The following is a 14,861-nucleotide window of genomic DNA, read 5'->3' as shown; positions in this document are numbered from 1 at the left end:
ATGCCCACTTTCCCCGTTATTATTTAATATAGCTCTAGAAACACTAATAGCAGTGTTTACAAAAGAAAGAACTTAAAGGAATTGAAAGAAATTAAAGGAATAAGGATAGGTAAAGAAGAGAAAAAGCTACCCCTATTTTCCAATGATAATGATGGTTTACTTGGAAAAACCCAGCAAAGTTGCTGAGACAATTAATAGCTTTGGTAAGGTGGGAGGCTACAAAATAAACCCTCAAAAACAACAGCATTTCTATGTTATAATAATAACAACAGAATGCTAAAAAGCAATAATAGGGAAATCCCATTCCAAATAACTATAAAATACATAAAGTATCTGTGGATCAGCCTCCGAAGGCATGCAAAAGACTTATGCAGGTTCAATTACAAAGTGCTTGCTAAAGAAATAAAAAAACAACTTAAGTAGTTGGAGTAATATTCGGTGCTTAATACTAGGCCTTACCAATGTAATAAAAATGACAATACTACTGGGGTAAACTTATTCTTTTTATGCCATACTAATCAAATGACCAAGGAGGAACTTTACTAAACTTGATAAAATAATAACAAAATTCATTTGGAAAAACTAAAGATCTAGAATATCAAGGGAAATGATAAAAAGTAGGGATGAAAGACTTCAAACTACATTATGAAGCAGAAATTACTAAAACCATCTGGTATTGGTTAAAAAGTAGAGATAGACAGAAGAAACAGATTAGACATGGGGGACTCAGAAATATAGGAACCTGACCACTCAAAGGGGAAAGTGTAAATTACCTTGGAAAATACTCCTTATTGTATAAGAACTGCCAGGAAAACTAGAAAGCAGTCTGGCAGAAATTAGGTTTAGAGCAACCACTTCTATTTAACAATACATTCTAAAAGGATATATGATCTTAATATTAAAGACCACAATATTAAAAAAGGAGGGGTAGATCATCATCCAGCTATGGAAAAGTATTATTTTTTAAATAGTATTTTATTTTTTCCCCAATTACATTTAAAGACAATTTTTAACATTCATTTAAAAAAAATTTAAGTTCCAAATTTTTTTTCCTCCTTCCCTGAGACAATAAGCGATTTAAGGTATACATTTGCAAACACACAAAACATATTAAAGAGATGTATTCTTAACCAAACAAGAGATAGAGGCAAGTAAAAATGATAAGATTGACAACTTTGATTATATGAAACTGAAAAGCTTCTCACAGATAAATTAATGCAGCTAGGCTAAGAAGGGAAGTGGTCAACATCAGATCAGTGGTCAAAGTATATGAACAAACAGTTCTCCAAGTATATGAACAAACAATTCTCCAAAGAAAAATTGTAAAGTATTTGCAGCCACATTAAAGAATGCTCTGAATCACTAATAATAAAAGAAATGCAAATCAAAATAACTCTGAAGTTTTACTTCACACCCTACAAATTGGAAAAAATGGCAATAGCCAATGTTGGAGCTAAGAACTGGGAACAAAGTAGATACCCATCAGTTGAGGAACAGATAACCAATGAACATAATAGAATATTACTATGTTGTAAGAAATGCTGTGTGAGATGAATAAAGAGAAGCATGGAGAGATCTATATGAGTAAAATGAAGTATCCAAAGTCAAGAAAACAACATAGACATTAACTATAAGAATGTAAACAGAAGGAATGACTACATACTGAAAAAACTCAAAAAATACATGAAAATCAAGACAAATGAAGCGAGAGATGAGGAGACACCTCCAATCTATGCTTTGTATAGGTTTCTGGACTTTTTCAATGTATCAAGCAGTTGTGCTGACTTTTTTCCTCTCTAAAAACTTAATTGACAATTCTCAGTGTTGGAGGAGTGGTAAAAGGAAAGGCACACTAATATATTGTTGGTGGAACTGTGAAATGGTACAACCACTTTGGAAAGAAATTTGCAAATCTGGAAAGTAAATGCAAATAAAGTGACTAAAGTATCCATACTCTCTGAACCAGAGACTCCACTACTTGGCTTATCCTCTGAGGAAGCCATTAATAACAAGAAAGTACTCATATACACTAAATTATTTATAGCAGTACTTTTAGTGACAGCAAAAAAATGGGAACAAAGTAGAAGTCCGTTTATTGGCAGAGGAATGGCTAAGCTTATTGTGGTACATGGATATTACCAGGGTTGCAAGAAATGACATATGTGATATATTTAGAAAGATCTATTGCAGAGTAGAGCCAAGAAAACAATATAAATAATGCCTATAACAACGTAAACGTAAAGAACAACCAAGCACGAAAACATCAAAAGTGAATGTAACAAAACTATAATGTTCAAGAATGACTCCAAAAAAATATAAGATACCGTAAACACACCCTTGTATGGAAGCAAGAGGGCCAAAGGTAATACACAATAGCATATTTTTTGGACTTCAGCTGTGCTGACTTATTTTCTCCTTTTTTTTTTTCTTTAGAAAGCACTTTTTGTTATAAGGGATAATTCTCTGGAGAGGGGAGGGGAGGGATACTGGAGATAACAATGAAAATGTAAAAACAAAACACATCAATAAAAATTTATTTAATAAAAATAAGAAGTTAGCATCACAATGAATCATGATAGAGAAATTGGGAAAAAAAGTCACAGTGAATAATTTTTTTCAAGACCAGGTTAGCAAAGGGAAACAGGCAGAGCTCTGTGGACACTAGGGTGGGGGTATGGTCAGGAGTACATGTTGTACAGAGTGTTCAATCTCATAGGGAGAGGCTGTACATAGGGGCAAATGGAAGTCCTAGACCTATACAGGGGCAACCCTTGGACTCACATTGGCAGATTGTGACACGAATAGGTCCTGGAAGCTCTGACACTTACTAGCAAGTTTTACGTCACAAATCTAAGGCAGAGGTGTACTAGGGAAGGTGTTCCCAGGGGGAAAAAAGTCCTGGGAGGTGTACCAAAAAAGGAGGAAATTCAGAAGCAAGTAAAAGTGGGGTGGGTCAGATTCCTGGAGCAGAACAGAGTCTCAGTTCAAGCATCTAGTCCAACCCAGAAAAAAAGAGCCAAGGCAGGAATACCAGAATTAAGCAGGGCCTAGAATTCTGTCAATATGAACCAAAAGGGATTCCTAGGTTGGAGTGGCTGACTCCAACACCAGTCTATGGTTGCTCAGACTCAAACTGGGTCAAGCAATTAAAAGACTTCAGTCTTGATTATATTAAGAAAAGAATGGAAAAGGAAGAGAAAAATAATATAGTGCAGAGGGAAAAGAAAGTAAGTTTAGGGGAAATTACCTCACATAAGCAAGATGCATAAGCAAACATATACAGAAACAAGGGGCAGTGGGTGCTGTGTGACCTTACAAGACCTTCACTCTCATTTGAACTGGTCAAATGAAGGAAGAAGGAATATACACTGACATAGCTTAATAAATAAAAACATTTTACTAAACAGGGAAATAGGAAGAAAAGGGGAAAACAGGAATTAGAGGAAGTGTTGATTAGAGGAGGGATGGCCTTAAACAAAACAAACTCTAACTACGGTTGTACAAAAATACTTATGGTTCTTTTTGAGGTGGCAGGGAATGAGATGAGGAGGTAACCATCAATTGAGGAATAGCTGAACAAGCAATGGTATATAAATATGATGAAATATGATTGTGATGTATGAAGTAATGAAAGGGATGGTTTTTGAGGGACTGGGAAGACTTGTTATGAACAGATGCAGAGCGAAGTGAATAGAAACAGAACAGTCCTTACAATGTTTATTATAACTATGAGAGAATTAGGAGTTCTGATCATCCACAATTCCAGAAGATCAATGATGAAATATGCTTACCTACCTTTCGAATATAGAAATGAAGTACTCAGAGTGCAGAATGAGATATAAATATTTTTTGGCCATGTCTATAACAGAGGTGGTGTTTCCCTTTTGTTCTCAATTTGGGTGAGGGAGAGGTTAAAGAAATAGAGAGAGGGAAGATTGTTCAAGACTGAAAAAGATTTAATTAAAAAACATTTTAAGCTACTTAATAATATATTTCTCTATTTAATCTATTTGGTTCAGTTCTCTGAAAGGTCTTCACAGGGTTAGAGCTATACCCACAGTTGTCTGTCAGAGCTATCTACATCTACAGCTTGTATATGAGCTGAACTTTGCATTTAAAAAATATTATTTATTTTTGACATTATTTTAAAAGTTTTGAGTTCCAAATTCTTTCACTTCCTCTAGCTCCTTCTCCAGCTACTGAGAAGGCAAGCAATATAATATCAATAATACATGTGAAATCATGCAAAACATATTTCGATAATAGCTAAAGGGAAAAAAAAAGAAAGAAAAAGAAAATTATACTTCAATTTGTATTCAGGGTTCATTACTTTTCTCTCTCTGGAGGTAAACAGCATTTTTCATCCTGAGTCCTTTAGGATTGTCTTAGATTAGTGTTTTGATCAGAGTAGCTAAGTCTTCATGGTTGATCACCATTGCAATATTGCTGTTACTATGTTTAATGTTCTCCTGGTTTTGGTCATTTCACTTTGCATCGGTTCATTTAAGTCTCCCCAATTTTTCCTGAAATCATTCCCCTCGTCATTTCCTACCGCACAGTATTGCATCACAATCACATACATAACTTGTTTAGCCATTCCCCAACTGATGAGTATGCCCTCAATTTCCAATTTTTTGTCCTCATGAAAAGAGCTGCTATAAATATTTTATACATATAGGTCTTTTCCTTTTTGTTCCCACTCCCTGGGATACACACCTATTAGTGGTATTGCTAGGTCAAAGAATTTTTATAGCCCTTTGGACAAAGTTCCAAATTGATCTACAGAATTGTAGAATAGTTCACAACTCTATCACCAGTGCATTAAGTGTCCCTGTTTTTCTACATTCCCTCCAGCCTTTGTCATTTTCCTTTTCTATCATATTAGCTACTCTAATGGGTGTGAGGCAGTACCTCAGTTGTTTTAATTTGCATTTCTCTAATCAATAGTGATTCAGAGCATTTTTTCATATGACCATAGATAGCTTTGGTTTCTTCTTCTGAAAACTGCCCGTTCCTATCCTTTCACCATCCAGCAACTGTATTTATTTACGGCATGGCTCATATTTTTATAAATTTGACTCAGTTCCCTTTATCAGATAAAGTTGCTATAAAAAATTATTTCATTGTCTATGACACCTTTTAGCAAAATGTAATTTCCATAATTATCTTTGCTTTTTCTAAAAATTATTTTTTGTTACATTCTAAGTTCCAAACTGTCTTGCTTTCTCCCCACCGTGCACTAGAGATGGTCACCATTTCATACACACTCATGCACACGACCATACTATGCAAACTTCTGTTTATCCGTTCTTTCTAAGGAGGTAGATAGCATCTTCCTTCATAGGCCCTTTATAGTTGATATGAATATTTATAATATTCAGAATAACTTAGTTTTTCACAGTTGTTATTCAAATAATATTGCTGTTATTGCATACAATGTTTACCTGGTTTTGTTATTTCTCTCGTTCTTTCATGCAAGTCTATGTTTTTCTAAAATCAACCAGCTCATGATCAAAGACAATTCCAAAAGATTCATGATGAAAAATGCAATCCACATCCAGAGAAAGAACTATGGAATTTGAATGCAGATTGAAGCATACAATTTTCTCTTTTTTTTTTCCTCTCGTGGTTTTTGCCTTTTGTTCTGATTCTTCTTTTACAACATGTGTGACTAATGTGGAAATATGTTTAATATGATTGTACATGTATAGCCTATATCAGATTGCATAGCATCTTGGGGATGGGGAAAAATTTAGAACTCAGAATCTTATAAAAGTGAATGTTGAAAACTAAAAATAAATTAAAAAAAAAAAACAAAATCAACCAGCTCATCATTTCTTACAGCACAGTAATATTCCATCAAAATCATACCAGAGATTGTTCAGCCATTTCCTAAATGATGGGCATCAGCTCAATTTCCAGTGCTTTACTACCACAAAGAGAGATGCTATAAATACTTTAAAACATGCAGATTCTTTTCCTTTTTCCCTGATCACAATGGGAAACATCTAATAGCGGTGCTGCTTGGTTAAAAGATATACAGTTTTATAACTTTTTGGGCATAATTCCAGATTCTTCTCCAATATGGCTGGATCAATTCACAGTTAGACCAACCATCTTAATTTTTCCACATTCTCTTTCGACATCTGTCATTTTCACCTTCTATCATTTTAGCGAGTCTGAAAAGTTTGAGATGATAACTTGAAGAGGTTTTCATCTACACTTCTCTAATCAATAATGATTAATAGCATTTTTTTTCAAATGACTATATAAAGTTTTAATCTCTTCAAAAAACTGCCTGTTCTTTTCCTTTGACCATTTATCAATCTGGGAATGACATATTCTTATAAATTTGACAAAGTTCTTTATATATTTGAAATATGAGACATTTATCTGAGAAACTGTCTATAAAATCCTCCCCTATCCAATTTTCTGCTTTTTTTCTAATCTTGGCTACATTGGTTTTATTTGGACAAAACCTTATTAATTTAATGTAATCAAAATTATCCATTTTATATCTTACAATGTTCTCTCTTCTTTATCCATAAATTCTTCTCAAATTTGTAAGTTTCATAGGTAATATGTTCCATGTTCTTCTAATTTTCTTATATCTCCCTTTATATCTAGCTCACATATCCATTTTGACCTTATCTTGGTAAATATTCTAAGATATTGGTCTATACCAAATTTCTGCCAGATCACTTTCAATTTTCCCAACATTGTATATATCTATTTACCAAATAGTGAATTCATATCCCCAAAGCTTAAATCTTTACATTTGTCAAACACAAGGTTACTATAATAATTTACTAATGTATTGTATGTCTATTCTGTTTCAGTAATCCACCCTATTTCTTAGCCAGGGTAGCTGGTGAAAGAGGGAGTAAAAGAATAGTTTTGATAATTACTACCTTACAATATAATTTAAGATCTGGTACTGCTAAATCTTCTTCTTTTACAGTATTCCTTTTAATTAGGTCTATTTTTGCTGTTGCTTTGTCTGAGATCATGATTACTATTCCTGCGTTTTTTTACTTCAGCTCCTTATTATAACTTCCATGTGTGACTTTTGGTTTCAAGTGTGCTTCTTGCAAACAATATATTTTTGGATTCTGGTTTTTAATCCATTCTTCCATCTACTTCTGTTTCATGGGTAAGTTCATCCTTTTTACGTTCACAGTTATGATTACCATGTATTTCCTTCCATCCTATATTCGTCTGTTAATCATTTTTCTTTTTACCCTCTATCGAAAAATCCATTTTGCCTCTGACCGCCACCTCCCTTAATCCACCCACCCTTTTATTTACTCTCCCTTTCTCTTATCCCCTTCCCCTCCACCAACTGAGTATGTATACATATTTTCTTCTCTCTTTGAACCATTTAAATGAGACGGAGGTTCAAGCATTGCCTGCTACCACCACACCATTTACCCCTCCATTATAAAAGCTTTTCCTTGTGTCTTTTATGTAATATAACTCTCCCCTCCCCTTTTCACAGTGCCTCCCATTTTCTCAGCCCCCTTTTTGTTTCCTGAGATCATTACAACAAAATCAACTTATGCCTGTGTCTTTTGTCTACGGAGACTCCTTCTGTAACTGCCTTAATGGAATTGCATGTATCATCTTTCCATGAAGCAATGTACACAGTTTAACTTTTTGAGTCCCTAATAATTTCTCTTTTATGTTTACCTTTCGTATATATGCTTTTCTTGAAGTTAGTGTCTGAATTTCAAATTTTCTATTCAGCTCTGGTCTTCTCATCGGGAATGCTTGAAAGTGCTCTATTTCATTAAATATCCATTTTTTTTCCTTTGGAAGTTTTATTGAGTAGGTTATTCTTGGTTGTAATTCTAGCTCCTTTTGCCTTCTGGAATATCATATTCTAAGCCTGCTACTTCTTTATTGTGGTAGCTGCTAAATATTGAATGATCTTGGCTATGGTTCCATGCTACCTGAACTGTTTCTTTTTGGCAGCTTGAAATATTTTCTCCTGGAGATGGGAGCTCTTGTATTTGGCTATACTATTTCTGCAAGTTTTCAATTTGGGATCTCTTTCAGGAGGTGATCAATGGATTCTTCCAATTTCTATTTTACCCTATGGATTTAAGATATCAGGGGAGTTTTCCTTGTTAATTTCTTGAACTATGATGTTGAGGTTCTTTTTTGGGTTTATGGCTTTAGGTTTAAGGCAGTCCAATAATTCTTAAATGATTGCTCCTTGATTTATTTTCCAGGCCAGCTGATTTTCTGATAAAATATTTCACATTTTCTTCTATTTTTTCATTGTTTTGACTTTTGTTTTATTATTTTATGCTGTCTCGTGGAGTAATTAGCTTCCACTGGCCCAAATCTAATTTTTAAGGAATTATTTTCTCCAAAGAGCTTTTTATCTCTTTTTTTCATTTAGCCAACTCTGCCTTTTAAGGAGTTCTATTCTTCAGTGAATTTTTGTGCCTCCTTTTCCATTTGGCTAATTTTTTTTAAAGTATTATTTTCTTCAGTGTTTTTTTGGGTATCTTTTACAAAGCTGTAATTCTCTTTTCATTTTCTTGTATACTCTCATTTTTCCCCAATTCTTCATCCATTACTCACCTCTTTAACTCTTCCAAAAATTCTTGTTGAGCTTGTGTCCAATTTGCATTTTCCTTTGAAGCTCTTCTTCTAGCTGTTTTTAGGTTGTTGTCTTCTTCCAAGTTTGCATTTAGTCTTCTAGGCTATGGTAGTAATTTTTTGTGGTCAAGTCATTTTCTTGGAGTTTGTTCATTTTTCGGCCTATTTCTTGACTTTAAACTTTATGATAAAGTTGGGCTTTGCTCACCAAGACTTGGGGAGGCGCTGTCCCAATCTTCAAGTTTTTTCATACTGTTGAGATATTTCTGGGGGGCCTCCAAGGTTTTCTGCTTCCAAGGTGGTGTGATCCTTGAAGAGGTGTGGTCTTTACCCAGAAAAGGCCTCTGCTTCCCTATGGCCACAAGTGATAGCATTGTGCTTGGCCCTGGAACTGTAACTTTGTCCTCCATGCTCTCTTCTCTCCACCAGAGGAGCTAGTGCTCCTCTTTACCTTGGAACTGCAACCAGGGTCCCTGCTCCCTTGTGACCCACAACATGCACTCCTTTTTGCCCTTGAACTGTGACGTAGAACTGAATATAGGCAATAGAACTGCCAAAAAGTGCCAGATCTCACACCTAATGCCAGAAAAGGGTCCAGAGTAATCTCTTTCTAACCAGCTGTCTGACTCTCTTACTGTCTCTGGGCTGATCTCTGGAAGCTGCTGCTACAGATGTTGCATCTACCTTAAAAGTCCATCGCAAATGTCTTGTGGCATGAGCTTCATACTGGCCCCCACTCCAGCATCATAGTCCTCTCTTCTAAGTTGTCTTAGGCTAGAAAAATGTTTCATCCTGATCTTTTGTTGGCTCTGTTGCTTCAGAATTCAATTTGAGGTATTATTTTAAAGTTGTCTGGAGGGGAATTTTGGGAGAGTTCAGTTGAGTTGCTGCCTCGACTCTGCCATCTTGGCTTTGCCTCTACATTTTTTTTTAAGCTGAGAAAATGATTTGCCTGTAAACTTGTATAGTCCTTCTATTAGCCAAAATAATTGATAGGTATGTGTTCTCTGACCAAACTTGGTCTAGCCATTTCACTGACAGATTTAAAGGACTGAATCTGTCCCACCCTGGATAGAATCTGAAATGTTCCATTATATCTCTCAAAATACATTCTAAGTACATTCAAAGTACATTCTAAGGATTGATTTCTACAATAAAGAGGAACATAAATCTTGGGTAGTATATGCTAGAAAGGTAGACTGAAGAATTTTCTATCTTGCAGAATGCAGTTATAGATAAATATGCCTTTCAGGTTCAGGAGACAACAAAGCCAGTAGAACTGAGGGATTATTGACCTGAAGTCCCACAGCCATGCACATGTTCCAAAAAAGTTCTGATTCTAAGTTAAGACTCAAGATGACCTGAAAGAAGCATTCCATCAAGCACTGGTAAAAAGCAGGATTAGATTAAGCAGTGAGTATATACAGGCATACCTCGTTTTATCGCACTTCACAGATATTGTATTTTTTTACAAATTGAAGATCTGTGGCAACCCTGCACTTAACAAACCTATTAGCACCATTTTTCTAAGAGCATGGATTCACATCATGTTTCTGTGTCACATTTTGGTTATTCATGAAATATTTCAAAAATTTTCATTATTATTTTATCTGTCATGGTGATCTGTGATCAGAGATCTTTGATGTTACTTTTGTAATTCTTGTGGGATGCCACAAACCATGCCTACATAAGATGCTGAACTTAATCTATAAATGTTGTATGTATTCTAACTGCTCCATTAACTGGTCATTCCTCCATCTCTCTCCCATTTCTAGGGCCTCTTTCTATTCCTTGAGACACAACAATATTAAAATTAGGTCAATTAATAACCCTATAATGCCAGCTAATTGTTCAAGTGAAAGGAGAATTAATCAGTGCAGCAAACTTCATAGTTTTCTTATTTAAAGAAATTGTCACAGCCGCCCCAACCTTCAGCAACCATCAGCCATCAACATCATGGTAAGACCCTCCCACCAGCAAGAATATTATGACTCACTGAAGGCTCAGATGATGGTGAACATTTTTAGCAATATTTTTAAATTAAGGTATGTATATTTTTAAAGATATAATACTATTCACTTAATATAATATTTCATAAGCATAATTTCTGTATGCACTGGGAAAACAAAAAATTCATGTGATTTGCTTTATTGTGATATTAGCTTTATTGCAGTGGTCTGGAACTGAACCTGCAGTATCTCCAAGGTATGCCTGTACTAATTAAAGATTAGTAAGAAAGGTATCAAGGTAGTCCTAAGTGTATGCTTTCTTTAATAACTTGCTCTTTAAGACTTCTACATTCTTTAATAATTATGCTTACCTGTTTAGTACAAGTTATGTTTTTGATTTTTAAAAAGCATCATTGAGGGGAAAAGCTTGCTAATATGTCTGTCCATTAACTGCATCTAAGGGAAATCCAGCTGTATGGACCACAAGGCCATAACCAAGGAACCACCGCTTACCTGGTGGCAACTTAACCTATTTGCAGGCAAAATACCTAGGAAGAAGCAAACAGCCTCTTGAGTGTTAGCCTTGCAATTACAGTTCTATAAAATGACAGTAAATGCCACAGTTACCAGGACAGGCCATAGTCAAACATTAGCAATTCTAGTGTTTACCATACAAGAATAATAAAGCAAATTTCAGTTCAATATAGGTGTGGGTCTGGAACCAGGTATCAGGGCCAGAAAATAAACACCACTAATTTTTCCTGAGCACTTTGAGCCTTTTATCATGCTTATATCGAATAAATTTCAAAGGCATGCAAGACATAAGACCATTAACAAAGTACACAGCAGCATCTTCTGTTCTTCCCCAATTCTTTACACATAAGGACTTCAACATCCATGTTAGTTTCCTTAAATCTCATGATCTACCTCAGCCACATTCTGCCTCAGGTCACATTAATAAAAAATTATACATTAATAATTCGTGAATCAATAAATTCTCAAACATCTTCCCTATGAATAATCTTCATCTAATGGTATAAAGTTATATTGTCAACTTAACTATACTTTAAACTTAAGTATGAGGGATTCATGTCTGAGAAGAAGCAAGACAGCAATCCTGACTTGGGAGAAAATGAGGGTTAGATAATAATGATTAGTTTGGAGTGGCTATGGCATTTGGAGAATCTAGCAAAATTAGGATCAAACAGCTAATACGGAAAAGTTCTCAAACTGATGAGCAGCAAAAGAAGAAAAGTAAGACTTGTGAAGCTTCGAACAATCTAATTCCACTTAATGTTGGCTAATTTGGCCTAGTAGTTGCCACATTAACCAACTGGGCTTACAATAGGTAGCGTGGAACAACGGAAAATCTCAGAGTCAGGAAGATGTGAGTTCAAATTTCATCTCTACCATATCTTGTCTCTGTGACTCTGGGAAACTTTAATAAGCTGCAGAACAGTTGCTGATTTGGAGGAAGACATTTTCTCAATAGGAATAACCTACACGGTGCAGTGGACAGAGAACTGAACCCAGAATCAAGAAGACTCACCTTCCTGCGTTCAAATCTGGCCTATGACACTGACTAGCTGTGAGACCCTGGGCAAGTCGCTTAACCCTGCTTGCTTCAGCTCCTCATCTGTAACAGGAGATGGAGAAGGAAATGGCAAACCACTCCACTATGTTTGCCAAGAAAACTCCATAAGGGAATATGAAGAGTCAGACATATTTGCCACATTAATTCAGTCATGTTTTCCAGACCTGCTACTATAGGTAGAAATCCTTCCCTATTATTCTCTCCTCCAAAATTCACTCCAATATAGTTCAGTCACACATTGCCCACTCCCTATCTGCAGGTACACCTATGAAGTCTACCCCCTAACTGTGCTCCTTCACAATGTCCTGTGAAAATCACAGTAGATTATGGACTTATCTTGAACCTTGCCATCACTTCCTCTGACTATATCCAATACTAATGGAAAACTAGATTTTACCTATTGCTTTCTTCTTCTCCTCCTTGGCTCTCTCCTGTACCCGTGCCTCTACTAGGGATGGGGAACCTGTGGCCTTGAGGCCATGTGGCCCTCTAGGTCATCAAGTGTGGCCCTTTGAATCAAAATTTTTATTCTCTGAAGCTTAAATTTGTTCAAAGGGCCACGCTTGAGGACCTAGAGGGCCAGATATGGTCTCAAGGCCACAGGTTCCCCACCCCTGCTAGGCTAATAGGAAAGGACAGCTACCTATTCTTTGCTCCCAAGTTTTACTTTGAGATGAATGATTTATCATTATCACCATCTTTAATGGCTTATATGAAAACCAACATAGTCTCTACTGCGTCAATGTTTACATTCCTTGATCTTAACAACAAAATGAGAGGTGAGGTGAATGAGCAGATGAATTCACTTTAACTACTAAGAAGAATCACTTGACACCCTCACAGTTTTATTGTCTTTCTCTACTTCTACTTCACATCTACTCAAATTCATTTACCAAACCACAGATATTATCATTTGGATGATATTATCACATGGATATCAGAACCCCATCTCTGAGCTCAAATTTGGTGCTTCCCACTCTCCTTCTGGCCCAAGACGACCTTGCCTGACATTATATCCTTAAGAGCCCTTTCTATACTCCAATGAACCTGTTCTTCATTGAGATCCGTAGTAGGATTGACCCTTTCTACTATTTCCAAACCCCTCTCTACTCCCTGCCCAGGTCTGCTTTATAGTTAAGTCACTTCAATGCTAATCTAATGAGTAGATTCTCCTTACTTTCTGATCTTCTTTTGTACACACTATAATTACGTCTAATAAACCATTCCTAAAGCCTGCTTTCTCTAGCCGATCATTCCTGCATCATGGAACTCTGCTAACTACAACTTGGACCTTTCTCATTCTCGAATGACCTTTTCTCCTGCTTTACTGGGAAGATCAAGGTCAGTCAGCATGAATTATCTTATCTCAATATACTTTTGTATCTAGAGCCATCTTCTCATGCTGCCCTCCCATCTCAAAGGAAGAGATGCTCCTCCCTTTCCCCCATCCATTTTTACTCTTGATTTGATCCCCTAACTCCCTTATTGGAATAGGGATCCTTTGATTAGCCCCTTCTCTAAGCATCTTCAAACTCTCTCTTGATGTTGGCTCTTTCCTATAGAGAGAGGAATCATTGCGTAGTGGATAGAGCCTTAGGCTTGAAATTAGGAAAAACCTGGGTTTGAATTCTGCCTCTGACACTATGTGACCATATGTTTTACAGTGAGACAAAAAATGTGCCTCTGCAAATTCTACTCGTTTTTCTTAATTTCTGTTTTCAGGCCAAGCAGAAGAGGGTCTAATCCCTCTTCCACAAAACAGCTCTTCAAATATCGAAAGACAGCTACGTATATACTGTTTTGTATGCCTCTGTCCTCCCACTCTTCTCTTCTCCAGCGCAATTCCCATTTTTTCATTTGATCCCTATTATCTTAAGCTAATCAATAATCAACAGCATTTGATGTTCTTGACTACTTTACTTGAAACCATTTCTTCCTTGGTTTCCCTGGTTCTTCTCTTACCTATCCACCTAATCCTATCCTCTTATCCCTCTTTTTTCTTATTCTAAATGATTCTTTCTCTTCTTGCTCACTAAATGTCACCGTCCCTCAAAGCTCAATTTTTGGTCTTCTGTCTGGAATTCTCTCTAAAAACTAATGCTTTGAGAGATGCCACCAATTCTATGGCCTATACTCAAATAATTCTTAAATACTTATGTATAACCCTAACTTCTTTCTTGAATTATAAATCAACTGCTAGCTTGACATTCCTACTTCATTTTACAGGTATCACCACAAATTTAATATGCCCTAAACCAGGGCTGTCCAACCTTAGGTTTTTATGGAAACAATGGACAATACATTTTGACTTGCCATTTTAGTGAGAGCTCTATGGTAGCTCGGCTTCCTTTACTAAAGCATTTATGTAAATTTCTATGCCTATAAGCAGGCCGCATAAATCACACTGTTTTGGACAGCCCTGTCCTAAACCAAACTCACTACCTTTAATATCAATACTTTCACCTCCAACCATTTCAACACACAGTGATGGTTCTGGCTCATATCACATCATAACATATTTTGCTTATATTACTTATTTTTTTTTGTGTCCTTCATTTAGCACTTAAATACTCCACCTAATGTCGCTATCGATCTATTGATGCTTAGATACATAGTCGTCCCCCCCCCCCCGCCTCCCCGATGTTTTTAGCTCCTGAATAGCAAGGACTGTGTTATATAGTATTTTGTATGCCTTCGGTATGTAGCAC

At 36.0% G+C, this 14,861-nt stretch overlaps 1 protein-coding gene across 6 annotated transcripts in view; it reads right to left on the bottom strand.

Annotated features, from left to right (window-relative positions):
- NCOA1 (nuclear receptor coactivator 1) overlaps positions 1-14,861 on the bottom strand; it is a 228,768-nt gene that overhangs the window by 46,648 nt on the left and 167,259 nt on the right. The gene's annotated exons all lie outside the window — the stretch shown is intronic.

The sequence above is a fragment of the Trichosurus vulpecula genome, chromosome 3, assembly GCF_011100635.1.
Source record: "Trichosurus vulpecula isolate mTriVul1 chromosome 3, mTriVul1.pri, whole genome shotgun sequence".
Taxonomy (NCBI): Eukaryota; Metazoa; Chordata; class Mammalia; order Diprotodontia; family Phalangeridae; genus Trichosurus; species Trichosurus vulpecula.
Note: the sequence above shows the minus strand (reverse complement) of the source record. Positions and strands in the feature narration are given on the sequence as shown.